Genomic DNA, 21,313 nt, shown 5'->3' on the forward strand with positions numbered 1-21,313 from the left:
GAAAGACAGTAATGACAGCCGAGGGTGCAGACACCCCTGCGGGTCTCTGAGGGTTAATATGGCTGATTTAGAAGGTAGAGAGTGGAAAGGTAATGAAATCTTTATATTATAAAATGCATTCTCTTGTCACTCACTCATTAGTGGACTTTTTTCTCAGGGGGACAAAGCCTAAATGTGGCAGAGGAAAGTGGAAGGTCTGTTAATTTCATTGAGAGCCTGTTACGGCCAGACATTTTAAAAGGATCAATTTAGTTCGAATAGGTCACTGTGACATGAAGTGAGCTCCACGTGAAAGCCATTGCACCTGTCTTCCTTGACATTTTGATTATAAGCCGAATCGGTTTTGAAGATATGTGGCTGGGCCAGTAATGTGTTACCTGTGATGTGCAGATTAAATAGCCTCTGAAATCCTAACCAAATGCTTGTGCTTGTTATACCTTTGCAATTGTCATCTAGGCCTGAAATAGTTGCTGAATACAGGGGCTGTAAGCAAAACATTTAGAGAAACACTCAGAAGCCAGTAGCAGTCCACTGTTAGAATTAAAAGAATTGTATTAAGTAGAAAATAACATGTAACATAATCATAAGAGTAAATGATAATAAACAAGCAGCTTTGAGAAATGATATTTACTAAAACAGAACACCAAAAAGCAGAATGGTTGAAGCTCTGGTGAGTTCATTTCAATTGATTGTCAGCTGATGTTTAGAATGGATAACTCTTCTTCTCTAGGTCCATATTACAATTTTTATTTCATTTCCATGGATATTTTAGATAAGAGTGAAGGCTGAATGAGTAAACTGATAAAATCAAGCAATAAAATCTGACAGTTGTTGTCTCATGTTTCAGGTGCAGAGCAGTGATGACACAGAACTGAGGACAGCCTCATACAGTAAGTGTTTGGTTTCATCTGCTTGCCATCGTCCATGTCGGCCATTATGCTCTTTGAAATCCTTCTTTTGATTTAGTAAAGAAAAGTTTGCTTTCTTAAATTAGAAAGTAAGTAACTTGTGAATGGAAATCCTCAGCTAAGCAGAACACCTCATTTTAAAGTATTATTTAGGTATAGGATTAGGATTTTCCAATTAGGTTGAGATTGAACAAAGTCCTCCTTTATGAAATTAGTTTGTGCTGCATTACACTTTGCTCTCATTTTGTGTATATCTAATTAATTCCTGTCTTTCTTAGCATTAAAGTGCCAAGGCTTCAGAACACATTTTAATCTCTTGGGGGAGAAAAACTTTTTTTGACTATGGGGTATTTTAAGATAAATTACTGTCAGCCAAACAGGGGTAATTGGTGGAGTTGGAGCTATTGCTATTGCTCGGCTTTGTTTTAAATTATAATTTGGGCTACTCTGCATATAGTGGCTTTATACAGATGTATCTTGGTTGCCCTTGGTTCCCTCCAGCCTGTGCTACTTGATCATAAAGTGTGACATGTGCTTTTCATCTGACTCCTACACTTACAATTTATAGTCTTGCAAGTTGTTCATTTTCCGAGTTCTCTCTTATGCATGCTTTATTGCACAGTGGGTGTGAATTGATGATATGTATATCATCAAACGTTTTTTTTTCCAGTAAATAGCAGTAAATACATGAGGACAATTGCACTCGGTCCTCACGCTAAATCAACACAGTTTTAAAGCAGACATAATTGAAATGTAAAAAAAAAAATTAAGTAAGATATCTCCAACAAGAAATAGTTATGTTCTTTTTTGACATACAGTGATCAAGTCCGTTGTTTCAAGAACATTTACTGTACCTAAATCTCATGTCTTTCCTGCTCTGATTCCCTCTGCACTTCCCCACTCTTTCAACACTCAGTAAAAACCTAAAGGTGAGCGGAATCGCTTTCTTAACTTTTATGAAGCGAAGAATGCTGAAACGATTCCACAAAATTCATGACATGTACACGGCCACCTCCTGATCTAGAGGAAAAGTCTCCTACTTTTTATGTGACTGACCCTGGAAAGAGACAGGTCATCTGCAGCACTGTAGACAAGCTGAATTGAAATGGCATTGGCAGAATGAGCCTGGCCACATGAACTTCATCATCTCTAAAGCTGAGCACTCTCCCTTTCATCTGTGTGTAGTAGAAGACCTACACACAGGATTTATTATAGCAGTTATCAGTAACCTTCAGTTTACCTACAGGGCCCAACAGTAAGTTTCAGAAATAGTTGCCAGGGTGGCAAATGTTAGCCAGTTATTGTTTTTGGTTGCCAGAGTTGGACACAGTGGTCACTACTGTACAATAATTTTGCAGTCCTGATGTAATTAGATCTATGCTTTGTTAATGAATGATGAGTAAACATATTTTACAAAGCACTTTCTTCCCTCTCTTTATCTCCCTGTGTGTGTCACATACACACACACATACAGTAGCTTCAGTACAGTATATTTAGACAGAATGATGTAGTATGTGCAATTTGATACTAGAAGGCTGTTTTCACGATCATCTGCTGAAGGGGAAAATTTTTATATAATAGTTTAGAAGAAAATGATGGTGTAGTGTGCCACTTACACAAGTGTGATGTGGAAACTCGAAACCTATCACACACATACACTGAGAACAGACCTTTCAGTGAGGTAGGAGACATCATGTGTCCAGTAGTTACAGTAATCTTTAAAATGAACAATATCTATGAATATTGCTTATTCATAGATTCTGGATTTTTCAGTGTAGTAGATCATTTTAAGAATTTGTAACTTGGTACTCAATTTTCTTGTGGAAATTATAATATAACAATAATAATAATAACACAAAGTGCTTTACTAGGGAAAAAAGAAAAAGGATCCAACACACATTCATATGTCAACCAACCTGCACACACATACTGTAAATACACACATGCAGACAAATGTACACAAATTAAATAAGGTTATTTAATACAAACACATTTTCTGGCTTCCACTCAACTTCTATATTTTAATTTGCTTGTGGTTCCTGCTTTTTCTTATTTATAGATATTTTTGTTTAAATACTTATTACTGATGTTTGTTTCTTCAAAACACTTTACTTATGATTATGAGAAATATTTCATTCATGCGTGCTGGCCAGCAGTTACAGGACAGTCCAGCACATCTGCAGGGCATTCGTCCCACATTAAACTGCAATAACAGTCTATGTGTCTAATCTCATGTTTTACCTGTAAGCCTCAAGTTTTAATGCCTTGATTCATCATCTATGATGATGCGTTTACATGCAATTCATCCTGGTCATAATTCAGTAATAAAATCCTTGAGCGTCCCTCTGATCTGATCAGTCTGATTGATTTGTCCGTCATGTCAGAATGACGTAATGCTGAAAACAGCAAGAATGGAGTAAATGTAGTTGTTGAAAAGTTGACTATGTTCATATTCTGAAGATGGTATATCTGTGTTTCTGTGCAGTGATTTCTGCCTCTGATTGCTTTGTTTTAGCTTTGCTTCTGATCTCTATCGTTGATGATTTGAAAGCTGTAGTCCAACCCTCCCCGGCAACGTTTGAAATTGATCCTCAAAAGAGGGGAAGAAAATACATACAGACTTCGAATAACTTGAAACCAAATAAAGTTTAACTCATCACTTCAGTGTACATCAAGTTTCTTACAGCAAAAGCGAAGCAGTGCTGGGATTCATTTCTATACCACTTCAACACAGTGGAGATTCAAAGGCTCCAGACAAAGCAGACATGCTTCTTTTCTGAAGACTTGTGGAGGGTGACAAAATGAAGCAGGACCTTTCATTTCAAATGAATAATATATGTATTTGAATGCTTTTTACCATTTCAGATGTTATTTTAAAGGATAGGTTCACAATTTTTCAAGTCTGTCTTAAAACATTAGTCAGGTGTCCATAAGAACATGGTAACAGAGAATATCCTGTCCAAATGCACTTACGTGATAGGGGACAAAGTCCTCAGCAAAAATGGATTTAAAAGTTTATATGAACATAAGATGAGGCGTCAGCTGTCTGAGTTAGTCAAATAAAGTGGAAATCTTCCACAGTTAGTCTTGTTAGTAAAAATTTCCCTCCTTGTGTCTCGGCAGACATTGTTTTCCTGTTCAGCTGCAGTGGAAAAAAATCGTAACAACGAGAGGGAATTTGGAAGTAAAATTGTAACTTGAAAAGACATTGACTTGATTTGACTACTAAACCTCATATTAGCTGCAAATAAACTTGTAAATATGTTTTTGTATGGAAGAAGGGCTGTGGATTTTGTCCCCCATCACTTACATTGAAAGTACATTATGAAGGGATCTCTTAATGACCAACATGAACAGGAGGAGCAAGGTCACAGCAAGAAAAACATGTCAATGTTCATTTTGAGCACCTGACTATTGTTTTAGGACAATCTTGAAAAATTGTGAACCTATCCTTTAAGTAGTTGTCAGGATGTTGTTTTGGTTTGATATGAAGTATGTTATCACTTCCAGACATTATTGACACTCAATACATTTCTAATTTGATATAACTATAATTCATTTTTCAAAAAGTACCCAGTCTTAAATTAGAGGGAGCCCCTATGAACTGGTGAGTGGTATGTTTTATAGGGACGTCATTTTGTGTGTGTGTGTGTGTGTGTGTGTGTATGAGAGAGGGGCTGAGCTACACAAATGACAGTTTTTTTTTTCCTTCTTTTTTTAAATATTTATGGGCTTCAGTTAATAGTGTAGCTTCAAAGAGTAGACCGTATTTTGTGACTTTTCCAGAAGACCAAACAGATTGCCGTGGCTGTGTAATGTGATGTGGTAGCATATATCAGAGCTCACTCTTTATTTCTGCTCTCTACTATTTTCTGCCCAGAGGGGGGATGCAGGAAGGAAAAGTTGAAGTGATGAAAGAACTGTCAGTAGTAAATCAAAGACTCATGCGAGTGATGCAACTATGAGATATGTTAGTTATATGGATACATTGACAGTCACTGTTCTCAGACATCATTGAATACAGGGCCATATTTAGCATTTTAATAATGTGTATTTGAATTATACTTATTCAGAATACTGTCTTGTTGCCGTATGAGATGATCTTTACATTAAATATACACAAACCCTGCCTCACCTCAGATTAATAGTCAGGTTGCAGGCTATTTTAGAAGATGTTCTATTAATACATTTTTCGTATTATTTTACATCACAGAAATGAGACAGGTGATAGTTCATCTGTTGTGTCAACTTATTGTAAATGAAGGGGCTTATGTCTGATTTAGTCAAAGCAGATACAGAGGGACGAGAGCAAAAGCCCAAAATTCAGCAGCAGCAGGCAGTGGGTCACCTGTAGAATTACTGTCATGGTTGAATCCCAAATTTTTTTTGTTTTTTACTATTTTTGTATTCCTGTTAAGACAAGCCTATCCTTCCGTCATTGTGATCTGTCAGATTTCATGCTTTTGATTTGTAGAGGAGGTGGTTGGTTGGTAGGTGTTAGAATGCAGTTGAAGTTATGGTAACTTTTAAAATATCTCTACAAGGAAACGCCAAGGATGTGGTTTCATAGTGGGACTAAAGGAATTGCTTAACAAAATATTAAATGTATGCATTGATGTAGCCTCTCCAGTTAGAGAAACTTCCAACCACTGTACTGTACTCACTACCTGGTAGAAAGTGGCGTACATTTGTCTGGCTGATGCATAGACTGTACAGGTCATCTGTGCCTAGTTTGAAGGAAGTAATATATTTTTAAGAATGGAACACAGTGAAGACAGCAATATAGATTTATGTGGAGCAACTTGTGTCTCCTCCACAGGGATGGAGTTAGAGTTTGGAGGAGTAAAGATTTATACCTTTTTTTTTTTAACATCTTACTAGAATGAGTCTCGGATTTCAGTCTGTCTTGAATACTTCTTGGATGCTATCCGATCCGCCCCAGATGAAGTGACTCAGTGTAAATGCTTTAACAGAGTCTAGTTTGTGGAATTATTTATATATCCTTCTCCTCTGGGGTGAGAGGTCAGGCAGGTCTGGGTTATGGGAAGGCACTAGCATGGTCTACTGGGGAAGTGGAGGGAAGCCTACGGACGCGTAAAGGCTTCTCTGAGGTGTGCATTTAGAAAAAATTGAAATTTATTGGGTGGTCATGGCCAGCTTCCTTTTGGGCAAGCTTGATTTGGCTTCTGACTTCATGAACGTCTTTCTATTAAAGAGTGCATCAGAAATTCTGAAACCTTGTATAGTTTTGTTTGCAGTCTACAGGGCCCTCACAGAGAGGATCTGTGGTGTCACTGCTCAGACTGGTGTAGAGGTGACACCAAGGTGAATGCTGAGTTGTGAAATGGTTGGAAATCATTGATATTCTGACTCGGTGGCTGCAAATGGCTTGGTGGCAGATGGAGTCTTTGTCAGGAATGAAAAATGGCAGCTTGGGAGCATCAACGCCATTTTCCCTATCAGCTCTGCTGGCGGGCGGTGACCTTCTGCCGCTCACAGAGATCCTCTAACACATGATCAATTATCTCATTCTGCATTGTTTACTAAGCTAGTGGAAAAGGATTTAAATGTCATTTTTTAGTGGGAGATTGCATGTGTAATTGTGAAACTGGTGTTTGTTTTTAGTGCATAATCAGGAAGCAATTTGTGGTCAGTGAACAAGCATGTTCTTAGCACAGTGGAAAATAAACCAGTGCAGGATTGATGCATAGAAAACCAATACATGGAAACAGCGCTCTATTCATTTCATGTCGTTACATAATTATTCTAATTGATTTGAGTTCCAGTTCTTTAAACAAAATTGTTAATAGAAGAGATTCCTCAGGAGTATTGATCTATCGCTTGACATCAATTTGGCTTGTGGTTTTAACTAACATTATCTGACTAAAAATAGATAATTTGCTTAGATGAAAATGTTTATGCAACTAGTATTAATTTGGTAATGTCCCTACTCAATATGCAACTGAACAGCCAATGCAATCATTAATCAGTCAAGCTATCAAATTTATTTGTCACTTGTAATCAGGGGGAGTGGGGGTGGGGGGCAGTCTTCTCTCATTTAGGATCCTAGTGGCCTGAGGGTAGAAGCTCTTCCTGAGTTCCTGAGCCTCTCAGTGCTGACCTGGTGTATCCGGTACCTTCTTCCCGACCAAAGCAGGGAGAAAAGGTCATTATCCGGGTGGTTGGGATCCTTAATGATTCTCCTAACCTTACTCTTGCAGCACCTGGTATAAATATCCTTTAGGCAGGATAGAGCACCGCCAATTGTATGTTCAGCCAAGTGAACCAGTCTTTGCAGGGCCTTGTGGTTCTGTTCGGTGCTGTTTCCATACCAGGCAGTGATGCTCCCCACAGGACGCTCTCTACTGAAATTCCTCAGTATTTGAGGGGATACCTGGAATTTCCTCAAGCATCTGAGGTGAAACAGCCTTGTCTTTCTCATCACTGAATCAGCATGCAGTGCCCAGGTCAGGTCAGGTAGAGATAGTGAAAGATAGAGACTGGGGAGCCACAGGACAGAAGAAGACAAAAAGGAGGGCACTATTGTGTTGCTTCTGGATGTACAAATGAGTTTTAACAGGTGAAAGCCAAGGACAAAACAGTCCATTTTAATAAACTGCCACTGAAACAGAGAAAAGTACTGCTGCTCTGGCTAGCGGCAATAAAGAGAGCCCTCCGATGGATACTGACTCCAGGGTTTGCAGTGAACATTTTTTGGAGGAAGATTACATAAAGGAGAAAACCTTTGTGTCAGGCAAGCTGGTGGTTCACAGGACCAACAGACTAAAGGCTGAAGTTGCTCCATCTGTTGTCAATTTCACCGCCTATAACATGTGCTCTACCGACCACCCAACATACTCTGACAATAGCGGTACAGAGTCATTGAATACATCTTTCACTCCAAACAGCAGCACTCATCAACACCTGTTCCCCTCCCACCCCGACACACAGTCAGACACATGTCCCCTAGCTTAAAGATTTCCATATCATCTCTGCAGCATAGGATTTACCTAATGGGAGCTTGGATATACAATATAGCAGCCAAAATGACATGAAATTCAGTTTGAGGTGACCGAAATGGACCACAACCATTAAAAACACCTGGGCCTGAAAGTATTCACCTAAAACTCATGTGATTCAACACTATACATCGGTTGATTTCTCAGCCAGAGAAGGTCATCACAGCTGATATAAACCCCCAAAGAAATATTTCTTACTGTGATTCCACATTTTCCAAAGCAGTCAGTCAGGCTAACACTTCATACACTGCAGACTTTAGACTCCAAACGTTAGATAATCCTCAGATGTTATCCCCCAATTTCATAATCTTCCTCAGAATCATCTTGTTTCTTCCTCTTGCAACGCGTGGAATAAAGTTTTTTAGCATGTGGCCGAAAAGGCGTCTCACTTCTAGTGGTGAGTTTTTAAAAAATATCGTAGCCATCACGGACCAACGTTAGGCACAATAATGTGGGTTGAAAAAGTAAGATGTTCCAATAGTACTAGTAACTATTATAGCACCTAGTAAAAAAACAGAAATATCAAAGTAAAGACCAGAATGAAACTAGACATTAATAAAAAGATACACATTTGGGTATATGTGGTGCAAAAATCCGATTTTGAATGTCATAGTGCTCACTAAAGGTCTATGTCCTGTACACTTGAGACTGTTGTGATGTATGGAGCTACCCATACCAGCAGGTTGTTTTCCATCTGTGAGGAGGATGATATTAAGCTGCCATGCCGTGCACCTTTCGTCCCCTCCCTCAGGCCTGGCTATGCACAGCTTTCACAGAGTAGTTCTTGTCAAGTTTCACTAACAGGTACTGTGTGAAAAATTTTCCATTAGTAAGGCTCTGTGTGTGTGTAAGGGGTTCAGTTTCACACTATCCTCAAACAGCTGCCCTGCTATAACATTATTAGCAAGGACAGATGCTGCTCTTCATGGGGCTTATATGTGGTAACCTACTTGGAGGTGGAAGTACATGTATATCAATATAAGCTTGGCCTTTGTCAGCCTGATATTGTACTGTCCTGGAGGTGCAGCTGTAGAGCTGTAGCCTTTTGCTCACCCCTCAGGTAATAGTTATATGGTGAAATATGAAATGTTTCAGCATTTATGACAGCAAACTGATCATTTCTGTTGATTTAGATTTTTTGATATATATTTCTTGCTGTATTTTTTGCCAGTAGTTAAACTGGCAGTGTTGACATATTGTGACCAGAATGGAGTTAAAGAAAAGTAAGGGCATTTTCAAACTTAAAGTTTGTTTGCTCTGGTCCGAATCAGTGGATGACTTGGTAAACTTGGAGTGCTTTCTCCTTGGAAAAGTTTCTTCTCACACAGAGAAAGATCCAAGCGAACCAAAATGCATCACTACAAGCCACGTGAGAACGTTCCCTCCAGTCGTTGGTCAGATGTGTCTGGGGCGGAATCAAGAACATAAACCAAGGAAGAAGGTCCTGAAGAAGGTCCACTGGCCAAATACAATGTACTTCGTTGTGCTAGTCCAGGCCGGACCTCAATTCATTCATTCATTCACAACAGTTGTTAGCAACTGTTAAATTTGCTCATCTGCATCCTAGTATGCAAAGCACACCTATGGGAGCCATTTTGCTCAAACTTGCAGACTACACCTAGTAGTTGGGTTGGATTGAGGTCGGATCACATTCCCACCACAAATGAACCACTCCAGAGTTCATCTGGAACCAGACCACCTCCCCTAAAGGGTCTCCGTACAGTTGTTTTGGTCCACACCCAAGTGCAATTACTGTGTTCAGACCTGCCCAAACAAATTGCACCAAGGGGGAAAATGAACCAGAGTCTGATTCAACCGGACTAAAAAGCACAGGTGTGAAAACGCCCTTTGGGCTTGTGTCCATATAGCGTGTTTTTCTGAGCACCAGCATCTTTTTTCAGTTGTTCCCAATGAGGAGAGAGCATATGCGGCAGCATGTGTTGTTCTGGCCATGTCTGTCTATCCTGAGCTTTATGATAGGACCTATGTCAGACACATACTATCAAGCATCAAAGCAAAAGGGCGATGCTAGTCTATCACACAGTGGTGGTTAGAGTGGTGATATGTTGACATAGAAATTGTCAATATATTGTTGTCATAGAAACAAAACTCACGTGCCCTGCCAGTGTGTTTCTGCCAGAGAAAAACACTACATGGACACATGCCCTTAGTGTTCCTTGGACAATAATACACAAATGATCTTTTAGCAGATGAGGGTTACATGGTCCACTAGTCTGATGTGCAACCATTAGTTGTGAATTCAACCAAACTTGAGGGTGTGAAATCTTGGAAATTAAATTTTAGCACCTACATAATTGGCTCTGTGCATGTTTTTTAGTAACTTCCTTAAAGTAAGGATGTCATTCTCTCTGCTGATGCTTGTTCAGTCCTAGGTAATCAGTGTCCACCTTCCCTAGAACCCTTCCTCCCTCAGAAACACTAAATTATCTCCAAGTTCAGACCAAGTCTCTAAGGTCCCATTCCTTTCCAAAATAAAAAGAGAAGGTTGTGGCAATAAAGCTCCTTAATGCTCTGCACAATAACACATTTTTTGAAAATTTGCAGTCTGGCTACTACACTCTACCCTACTTTAAGTCACAATGACATTTTAATGCAGGCGGTCTCTGGTGATTACTCTGTGCTTCTTTTGTGCTGCATTTGACACTGGTGGTCATGGCATCCTCTTGTTGGGCTTAGGAGGTAGTTGTGTATATCTGGAACTGCACATGCATGGTTTTAATGTTATCTGTCAGAAATGTCTGCGTCCTCTGTTCTGTCTCCTCATCAGCTCTTTAAATGTGTTGAGTGCCACAGGGGGCAACTCTTCCGCCATTCCTTGCGTGTTTGTTTTTTAATATATTTTTTGGAGCATTTTTAAGCCTTTATTGCAGCAACAGTAGAGACTAGACAGGAAACAAGACTGGGTGGAGACATGCAAGAAGGGCCCGCTGCCGGAATCGAACTGCGGACGTTGCGGTTATGTGGCGTGTGTCTTAGCCGGTGGGCTATTTTAGACCAAATAACTCCAGGAACTAAAAGGTTCCCTCAGCACGTTTATCTTAGCTTTTTCCAATATATCTGAATAATCGTTGAGATTAAAGCTAATTAGACTGAAAACAGATAAAGAAGAAGCAGTTTCATCTGAGACAGATTTTTGCATGTTTTGAAATACACTGTATGACTGAGATGTTTGCATCAATGTTGGGAAGGACCGGAGGTAGAAAGTGAGACTATAAAGCAGCAGACGTCTGTAGTCGTGATCTGTTGAGTGTTTTTTTTTCTTTTGGTTAACCACATTGAAACTTTAAGCAACAGAAGTTTCGGTTCAATTTCACTCACTTTCTCACACGCTTTTTTAGACTAATCAGGATTGTGCTACATAACTGTCAAAATCAAATAAATTTCCATTCCTATTGCTCATTCTAGTGACAGTTGTTGTATTCAGCTTTGTGGTTTGGGTCAGTTCAGTACTGCAAACTCCATTAGAAAGTACTACTTCATAAGCAGGGACTTTTGGGGGGCAAGAAATGAAGAACTTCCTGTCCCACAAACCAAAACTAGAAAAGAATGAATGTTGCTGAATTTTCCTCAACTCACTATGATGGAACACAGTTTCTTTTTATAGGCCCAGATAGTGTGATGTGGAGGTACATTAACCTAAATGGTCCATCCACTCAGAAATGTTTGTCATATTGGCCTCAAAAATCCCATTATCAACCAGGCTCTGGTATGTGTGTTTATTAGGCAGTCTGGGTAAAGTCCACAGGTTAATGGTGAGGGGTTTGCAGATGACAGAAGTGCCCAAGGAAAAAGTTAAAGCCCTCACAGACGAAAGCTCCGTCTGTCTTTAGGATTTTGTTTTGGGATGAGTGCTGCTTTTGTGTTTTATGTTTTCGCTGCCACCAATTCTGTCAACAGTTTGGAGGGGTTTAATGGTTACTTTATATGCACAGTATCACAAAAAAGGCTTGTACTGAATATAAATGTCATTAAGTGTGTGTTAAGTAGTGTTAGTCTGAACCAAAAGCACATCTTTCATACTCCAGATTAATCCCAGCTGCTGTGTTAGAATTGAGGCACTGGTAGCGCAGTCTGCATAGCCATGGCTACAGCCTCATTGGCCTCCAGTACAGTAATATTTGGCAGCTTTAAATGTCCATCTATTATCACAGTCACCTCAAGTGAACAGTGGTGTTCAGTACCATATAGTCATTGTTAGTGCTATGTGATGGAGTTGAGTATCTGAAGTAGTCCAAGCAGGTGATGGAAATATTCATTTAGCAGCAGAGAAGAAGCTCTTTTTTGCAAGATGGCTCAGAGGCAGACAGGAAATTGCTTATTTTCCCGGCACATTCATCAAAATAAAAATAGTCTGATGAGTATCCCAAGTGACTCTCCCACATCTATTGAAGCCACAGCTGCATGTACCGTGAGCTTAGTATTAACTCTCCAATGAATTTCAGGTGTTTTTGAGCACTATTAAACTAAGCCCTTTTTTTCCCTTCTTCCTCATCTCAAAGCCATTGTCCTACGTTTCATCCCATAAGAATTAGCATATTTAAAATAATGAAGTGCCCTATTTAGTTTTATAACCTTCACCTATTACTTTCCTAAAATTACGGTGTAATATATAGTTACGTCCTGGTGCCAGGAACAAAGAACTCAGGATCTGATAACCTTTGATTTAATGACTAATAGAAGCAGAATGTCAACAGGGACTGTCTGTGTGCCAAATTATTCAGTCTGTGGTTCTTGAATAGCTTCTGCACAGATATGTGTTTCATTTTAATGGCAACATGCAACATTGCCAGATGCCATTGTCATTATGAAATAAAGTGGGTATGTAAAAGTGGGTATATATTTTTGAATCTAAATCACAACATGCACCAATACAAATCTGTCAGTGGGCTCAACTCGACTTTTAATGTTAAACTGTTGCCATAGTAAATAGAGCACATAATACTGTGTTTTCTCGTAAAAGTGTTCTCCTTTTCTGTGTGTGGTCTGTCATGTACAAGGCTGCTGTAACAGGAAATGTAGCAGAAGGCTTTATCAAAGGGAAACGAGCAAATTTTTAGCCCCAGTGGTTTTTATTTAACCGTACATTTACGTAGAAACAAAACTGCCAGTCTCTTTTGAATGAGCTAAATTTAAACTTTAAGCATTTGTTCATATGCTACAGTCCCAGTAACTGAATCAAAGCCACTTCCTATTTGGTCGGTGGTTTAACAATTAACAGATTTAATCGGTTAATTGAGAAAATCATTGTCAGATAACAGGACAATGGAAGCAGTTGTTCGTTGCACACCTAAAATCTACCTTATGAAAGATACAATTCACAGGCTCATTAGTCTTTCTAAGTATGACCAATTAAACAGAGTAAAACAGACAGTCTCTTCCCATATGATACAAATGTAGTTATTTTTAAAAAAAACATTTTCTAAAATTTATTTGAGTTTTTGTAACCATCTCTTGAATCTTGCTAATATTGTTTTTTAGTGAGGTTCAGTTTTGTGGCATTTTTGTCTTTACTTGATAGTTGAAAGTGCAGAGAGATACAGGAAGCAGGGGTAGAGAGAGGTTTATGACATGCAACAAAGGTCCACAGCTGGAATCAAACTGCAGGCGTTGCAGTTATGTGGTATGTGTCTCAAACAGGGGCATCCTGGGGTTCAGGGCTTTTTTGAGGGAGTTGACCCCCTCAGCTCCTGTAAAATAAAAAAGTCTGTTTGCAGCATGCTTATCTCCATATATGAGATGGTTGACACTACAAATTGTGCAAAAGTGTTGTTTTTGACAAGATTAAAATGCTTCCTTCAGTATTCTGTGGTTTTTTGCACAAGCTTGAAATTTTTTATTAGGTTGTTCCAGACCTGTGTTTTTCAAGGCAGCTCTATTCAGGCAAGAATGATTAATCCTTTGCTACTGTATTTTGTTTTGCCGCTGGTGCGGGTGATAAAGACACTTCACAAGAATATCTCTTCTCTTGATTATAAATGCTGTTTTTCACATTAAATAAATCTGTTAAGTTCAATATTTATCCAGCTTATGTGCTCATAGATAGTATCACTGTTTAAAGATACACTCTCTCATTTTGTTAGAGTGCCAAATGATGCCACAAAATCCTAAAATATCCTCCCTGCTCACCCAAGATGATTTGAAAGTCAAATTTAAACAGGGAGTCAGAAATGCAGCCTATATTTTAATCTCAATTGAATATCAACCTCATTTTATGATAGTGCTAAATGGTGCGGCCGAATCCTAAAATATCCTCCCTGCTCACTGTTGGTGTTTGTAAAGTCGAATTTCAACAGGAAATCAGAAATGTATCTTTTAATCTCACTTGAAAATCAACCATTAAGAAAGAAAACAACTTTTAACAACATTTACACACCAATGGGACTGGGTATCATTTGACAAATTCTATTTATTATACCTAAATAAATAAAATTATTTAAAATTGGCAAAATATGATTTAAATCAAAAACTATCTGATCATAGAGTAAGTAAACAAAACCAGACATTCAGCTTCACACACACCAGTGTTTCTAGTGTTTTGGGTCTTAATTGAATTCTTCCCTGTGTCTTAATCATTTCTTATTTCCTACCTACTATTTAATGCACTATATTTACAATCCAGTCTTAACAAATGGAGAATTGAAAAGACAATATCGCTGTGGAATGGTTGCACTGTGTAGCTTAACGGGATAATTGTTTATTTTTCAACTTGAGTGGCTTCCAAATGGCTGCCTAGAAAACCTGTCAGCTGGTGGCAGCTTGTCTACATGTGTAACCTAACCTATAAAGTACAGTGTTTTACATTTGTTCAGTTCGTTTACCTTTTTTTGCACAGGTTATGTTTATTGCATGTATTTTCACTGCCACATACACTTGCTAGTGAGTTTGATTGCAATGTGCAGAATGTTTAGCACAAAAAACCCAACATTTTTTGGTATTAATGGCTCGGCATAATTAGATAAATAGGCCCACTGTAGGCTCCATTACATTACAATCGTGGACCTCTCAGCTTAGTCCAGCAACTCAAAACGTACTTCTTAATGATAATAAAAATCATCACTACCTACTCTTGACTTCAGGCGAAACTTGGCAACTGATGAGTCAGAAATTGCAAAACATCAGTGACTGTGGCAATAGTAGAAATTGTTGGGTCATATAGTTTTATGTTGCTGTGTGTCTATCTTGCATCTTGAGTTTCAGACATCACTACAGAGCCAGAAAAACATGTCAAAACTGGAACCTTCTCTGCCATATTACTCCATGTTATCTCTTGTGCTTGCTCTGTCTGGAGTGTTGAGGGCCGTTTTTGTTTCTTTGTGTTCCAAGAATTTGTTATGGGAGCATAATCCCCATGGTTCTCCACATCAAAGTGTACTAATGTGATGTGTCATGCATCTCCATTAGATGGCTAATGCAAGAGTCAGCTATTGAAAATTATGTTTCTCTTTGGGCAGCCTGAAATTATCTGGCTGTGTTTGTGCCTTGCCAAATTATGAGAGTAAAACATATTCTAACTTTTTTCTGATTTCTCACTTTTTTTATATATATTAGTGACCTTCATTTATGACATTCAGTTTGTGCACAGGTGTTTGTTTGATTGTAACCAGCATCGTCTACTTCAATAAAGCAGTGGACATATGGACGCTGTGTGACAAATGCCTTGAAAGGGACACTCGGGATCTGTTTTATTGCTTCATTTGGCACACTGCAGTCCCACTTCCCATTACGGTTGCTATGTGATTTATGTTGTGCTCTTCAGAGAGTGAAAGAGAGGAGCTGGGGATGGAAATGCTGTGATAGCGAGGCTTGCCTTGATCCTGGCTGCCTTTTATTTCATCTTGGAGAAAAGGGTTAAACGCCTAGTTAGGCCCCATGTTTCCCCTTACATAAATGCTGTTTGTTTGATCACCTAAAGCATAAGGAGGTTATTGACATTGCAGAGTCAAGCCTTAAAGACTGACAGAACCTCAGAATTCTTTCTCTCACTGTCTCTGGCATGATACATGAATCCCACCATGAGACTTCACCACTCCACCTTCCACCTCCAGACAACTAACACATAAATGATTATTTATTTGTCACTGATTTATTAGGTGTCATCTGGCAGATTTTTGCTATAATGTAGTATAGTATAACCCACCAAATAGCCTCCCCAGAGTTGCTTATCTAACAAGCAAATAACCAATAATCATAACATCATAAGGATGTCATTGTCTTCTTTTACAGTTGAATCTAAAATAGTACATCGCTACGTTTTATTTAGCAGTGCAGAATGACAGATAACCTTTGCACTGGAATCCTACTCTCATCTTTAATTTGTAGCTATGCTTTGTGTCAGATTATTGCACCTGATTTATATTCAAGCTGTTTTTTTTCCTGTTGACATGCAAATTCACACCTTTCACAACCCAAAATATTAAATTGAGGTATTCAACTTCAGAATTTCTACACTTTGAGTCTCAGTCCAGCTGCATTACCACACTGCTCTCTATGAATAACCGAAGTGAAAGGTAAAGTGATGCAAATTATGCTTATTTAAGAGCAAGATTTTTATCACACACAAACACTTTGTTTGAGCCAGAAGTGAAGTCTGGACTAAATAAGTACACGATGCTATTTTTTTAACAATAGCATGTAAATATTTTTGAAATAGCAAAGGTTTTCAATCATTTGATAGAATAGGCTCCCATTGACAGCGTTTAACTTGAAGAATGAGTGGCAACTGATGTCGTCTGTAAACATTTTGCCTGCTCCTATTGTTGTAATTTAAAGTCAGGTCCTGTATATGCACCACCCTAAAAACAAACTTTTCCTTTTTGTTTTGCCTCTCAAATACATTATGTCAAATCTGCGCTCTGCATAGTGTGTATAGAAAAATAATTAGAAGTACTCCGTAATTTTTAAAACCATTTAACAAAACATAAAACCTCATGGACATCATCATTTTATGGGGCAAAAATGTCATGAAGTCACAATTTAACCCCAGTGAATATTACTTCCCAAATTTTCCTTATCAGAAACAAATACTCATAGTGATTCATTCAGCGAATTATGAAGAAAAAGATGCAGGAGTAAACAAGGAAGGTGTTATGGGAATTTGTGTAATGTGTAATGATAAAAATATGGTGTAGGTGTGATTATTTTTAACAAGTGTTGGCTTGCCATTATCAAACACTGCAAAGACTAGGCCTTGGCTGCATATTAAGGCATGAACATGCATACTGTAGCTCTCATTTTTACAGCTATGGGTTAATTTACATTAATACTAGCATTCTGTTGGGAAATACACTGCTCAGAAATGCACAAACAACAAAAATGTTATCCAAGGATGCCACTCTCTCTGTATCAGCTGCATTTTGGTAAGCCAACAACCACAGATTAATAGCAGCAGATTGGAAGATGCATGAAATTACTAGTCCTTTTCTCCCTCTCTACACCCTCTATTCCATCTTCTCTGTATGTGTCTAATTAAAAACTGCAGGCTGAGTTACACAATTTATAGCCAGTGCTTGCTGTTGGTGGGGCAGCAGTAGGCAGGGGCTCTATGAACGCGTTCATGATGGATGTCAGTCTGTGCCGAACATGTGGGGCTCCAGTTTCCAGAAGCCACATCCCGCCCCCAGATCACTCCTCATGAAAATGATCCTCATGCAACCTGTAAACTGTGCTAACGCTGCTGTGAAGAACAAATGTGTTTCTTGAAACATTTGTCACACCGAGCCCTCACATCATTCATCAGAGTCAACTTGCCTCCTTGACTACCAGCCTTTTCACTGTATTCATGCTAGCATTCAATACTTATTTCAAGTGGTCGATACAAAGTGAAATTCCTTTTTTAGCATGAAGGTCTCCCTGAAAGATGGATGTGTCCTGAAGAATGATGATAACACAAGGCCTGCTCTCTGTGTTTTTTCAAGTAATTCTCAAGAACAAAAATGAATTATCCTAGCATTATGAGAGCAGGTGGATCTCTTACAAGTAGAAGGGCTCGCAGCATGTGTGCTCTTGCATAGGAGATCAAAGATGTGATTTCACTGATGCATATTTAGGCAAATCAGTGAAGAGATGGTGGTGAAGGGCTTTAATAACACTAGAGCAGGCTTTGCTATAGATCACGTTTAGTGTGACAGTGAGACTCCCGTTGTATCAGTGTCATGAAATATCCTAGAGGCTCTGCACTGTAACCAACACTGCTCTGCCATCTGCCATCCAAAACTAACAGTCAGGTTTGTTTAATCAGTGGCTCTGTAGTCTCCTGATCTACTGTACAGGCTAACAAAAAGCCTTTCCATCCTTGATGACAACCAGCTTTGCCCGCACTCAAGCACGCGACTTCTGGAAAGCACATGGTTTCTTTTGTCTCTCAGCATGGTCATAAAAAAGGGGCCCTTGCTGCAAAGAGCAAACCTGAGATGAATGGCAAACCAGCCCTTAATGCACAGTATTGATTGAGTAGCAATGCCATGTTTTCTGTTTTAATCACTCTGCACTGCTCCTCTCTCATGACAGCATGCTTAGTGTACTTTAACACCATCAACCATCATCATTACAGGACAGTGCACTCCTGTATGTAGAGAGCCTAGAAAAAGCATGAAGATGATTCAGATGATTTGCTATGTGATAAAATGGAGAAAAACATCAAATCCTCATGTTTGTTTTATTGTTTATCAGAATTGGTGTTGAATTTTCTTCATTTTAGCATGAGTTTAGGTTGGCAGTTGCTTTTCCACTGGAGATGAACAACATCACAGAGGGTTACTTTGCTTACTTAAAATTGTCACCTAATTTTTATCACATTAAAGACTGTAGAAGGCACTTGAATGATTTCACAGATGCATAGTGACACATATCTGTTTGTAAATCCACTACACCTGGAGTGAAAGTAATTAGACACCATTTTCTACACATAGACATGCATCATTTTGCTCTTGTTGGTGATTGAACAAGAACCAAATATTGTCTAGAGGCATTGGCTTGAATGCAGAAATGAGCTCAAATGCAACTTTATCAACAACCTAACATTATTTGTTGCATCCTGAAAACACTCAAAATGTTACCGTCTTTGTTGTGTGGCCTTAAATAATCACTTCCATTGACCTAATTGCACATAGTGTGTTAGTTTCCATTTTAAAAATGCTTTTAGAAGGTACATGAAATGTCCCCCACTGCATCATCATAGACCATAGTGGGCATTAGTTGTTCTGCTTTGAGTGATGCTGTGTCTTAAGCTGTATCTGATTTTAACATTACCTGTGCTGGTAAGTGATTTTAATTCAGTTTGGAGCACTTATGTTTGTATTTTTTCACCTCTACCCTAGTAATAAGTGTATGTTTTGAGTTTTTTCAGCAAGAAAAGCTGCTTTTCCTTGAACTGCATTTTAGTAGCTCAGTGTGAAATTTGACTTTTGTGTGAAAATGAAGGACATTAAAAATGTTTTTGCTAATCTGATAGATGGAAACATGTTAACAACAAAATATACAGTCGGCCTATTTGGGAACTAATATGAAAAATTAAAGCCATCAAGAGAACAAGACTCTATAAGATTATCAAATAAGTTGCTGTAATATAAACTACCAGTAGGTAGATACCATTATTCTCTTTTTGCTAGTCCTGCTGAATGTTAATTTCTGTTACAGAATACATATTGTAATTTTGTGATGGTTACAATTAGTTAAAATACAGAGGACCGCAGTGAATTATTATTTTATATCCCACCTGATATTCTGTATAAATGGGGCTTTACATTAGTTTTGCCCCTGATGCAGGTCAGCCTGAAGTTTTCTTCCTGAGCTGGTGGAATGGGTCACTTTATCACCGTCCAGGTAGAGTGGGAGTCAGGGTCAGGAACCATAACTTGTCATCAGAAGACATGGGCAGAATGAAGAACTGATTGAAACTCATGGGAGCATGGTATTTCAACTGAACTGTGGGTGTACCACTGAACTTGTTATGCTCCTAGCAACACACTCAGCAACCCCACCCACTTTGTTTTCCATCCTCTTCTGACCACAAAAGCCTGCCTCACAGTGAGTTCTCGTCCTGCACATCTTGTGCATGCACACACAACCAGGGGGAAAATAAAACTTTCACAAACAACTGACTACATTTCTCACAGAGAGAATGGAAAGTGGGCGAGTGAATGGCTTTTTAAAATTTGCTTTACTGCTGTCAACCATGGGGAGCGTCTCGCTTTCTCTGCTTTTTTAAACATTTTTATTTATTTATTTTTTAGATATTATATTGAGGTGTTTGGGACAGTTGCTGACCATTACAAATAAAATACACCATTGTTTTTATAAGAATGGGTAACAGAAACAACAAAGGACAAGATAAGATTGCAATCATTAATAATGAAATAGAAAAACACAGAAATAATGGGATATTTTCTAACATAGTCTAAGCTGTAATTGAGACAAATATTTTAATAGTGATGCAATCAGGCGGTGGTCTAAAACAAAAAAACAAAAACAAAACATTTAAACCTTACAGATTACAGCATAATCAAGCACGTACATTGGGCCATACTGGCATGCATACACAAACCCCCTCATACAAAAGGCAAAAATGGAAAAAGAACCTCAGCAAAACACCCAAAACCTGGTGAGATTGTCAAAATGATTATATACCATAAATCCCTCCAGATGTTGAATGAAAGGTTGCCATATTAAATCAAACCTATCTGCCTGATCCATCCTAAGATATCTAATCCTCTCCACCTCCAGTGAGTTTACAAGGTCAGCAAGCCACATTTTAAAGTTAGGTATGTCTTTCCCCTTTCATAGCATTAGTACATATTTTACAAGTTAAGAAAGCATTGGTGAGCTGATGAGAGACCACTCATAGTCTCAGACAAATCAAAAATAATAGTTTGGGGGTCTGGTTTTACTTGGCATGCAAATATTTTAGAAATAGTATCAGGGTGCAGAATTAACTTTTTTGTCCACCAGCCAAACTGCTAGTGAATATTCAAATTTTACCAGCCGCTCAATAGATTACCATTGTTTTTTTGGCTGGTGAGTGAAGCAAATCTACCAGCCACTTGCATATTTTACCAGCATTTGGCTGGTGGCTGTTGCTGATTTTGTGCCCTGAGTAGTATTAAAAACATTAATCCAGTAATTCTCAATCTTGGGACATTGTATAAAACTGTGAACAAAAGTTTGTCTCACATTTCTTATATATGGATGAAACCTAACTAACTTCTGCAATTTCACCTTTGAATAATGTAGTCTTTGTACAGTCTTAAATTGCATGAGGCAGTGTCTAATGTTTATGGAGCATCTGTGTATCTGCATTGTTCTTCATTGGCATCAGTTGGTACATTAAGGTCCAGTTGATGTGTTTGCCTATCTGTTTCCAAATGTCTG

At 38.6% G+C, this 21,313-nt stretch overlaps 1 protein-coding gene across 7 annotated transcripts in view; it reads left to right on the forward strand.

Moving 5' to 3' along the window:
• The window catches only part of LOC122992175 (bromodomain adjacent to zinc finger domain protein 2B), a 62,633-nt gene that overhangs the window by 6,420 nt on the left and 34,900 nt on the right, over window positions 1-21,313 (forward strand). For all 7 annotated transcript variants that reach the window (XM_044365847.1, XM_044365844.1, XM_044365846.1 and 4 more), the window contains exon 2: window positions 848-890. The gene's annotated coding sequence lies outside the window, so the exon portion shown is untranslated. The remainder of the gene's footprint in view (window positions 1-847; window positions 891-21,313) is intronic.

The sequence above is a fragment of the Thunnus albacares genome, chromosome 11 (genome assembly GCF_914725855.1).
Source record: "Thunnus albacares chromosome 11, fThuAlb1.1, whole genome shotgun sequence".
Classification (NCBI taxonomy): Eukaryota; Metazoa; Chordata; class Actinopteri; order Scombriformes; family Scombridae; genus Thunnus; species Thunnus albacares.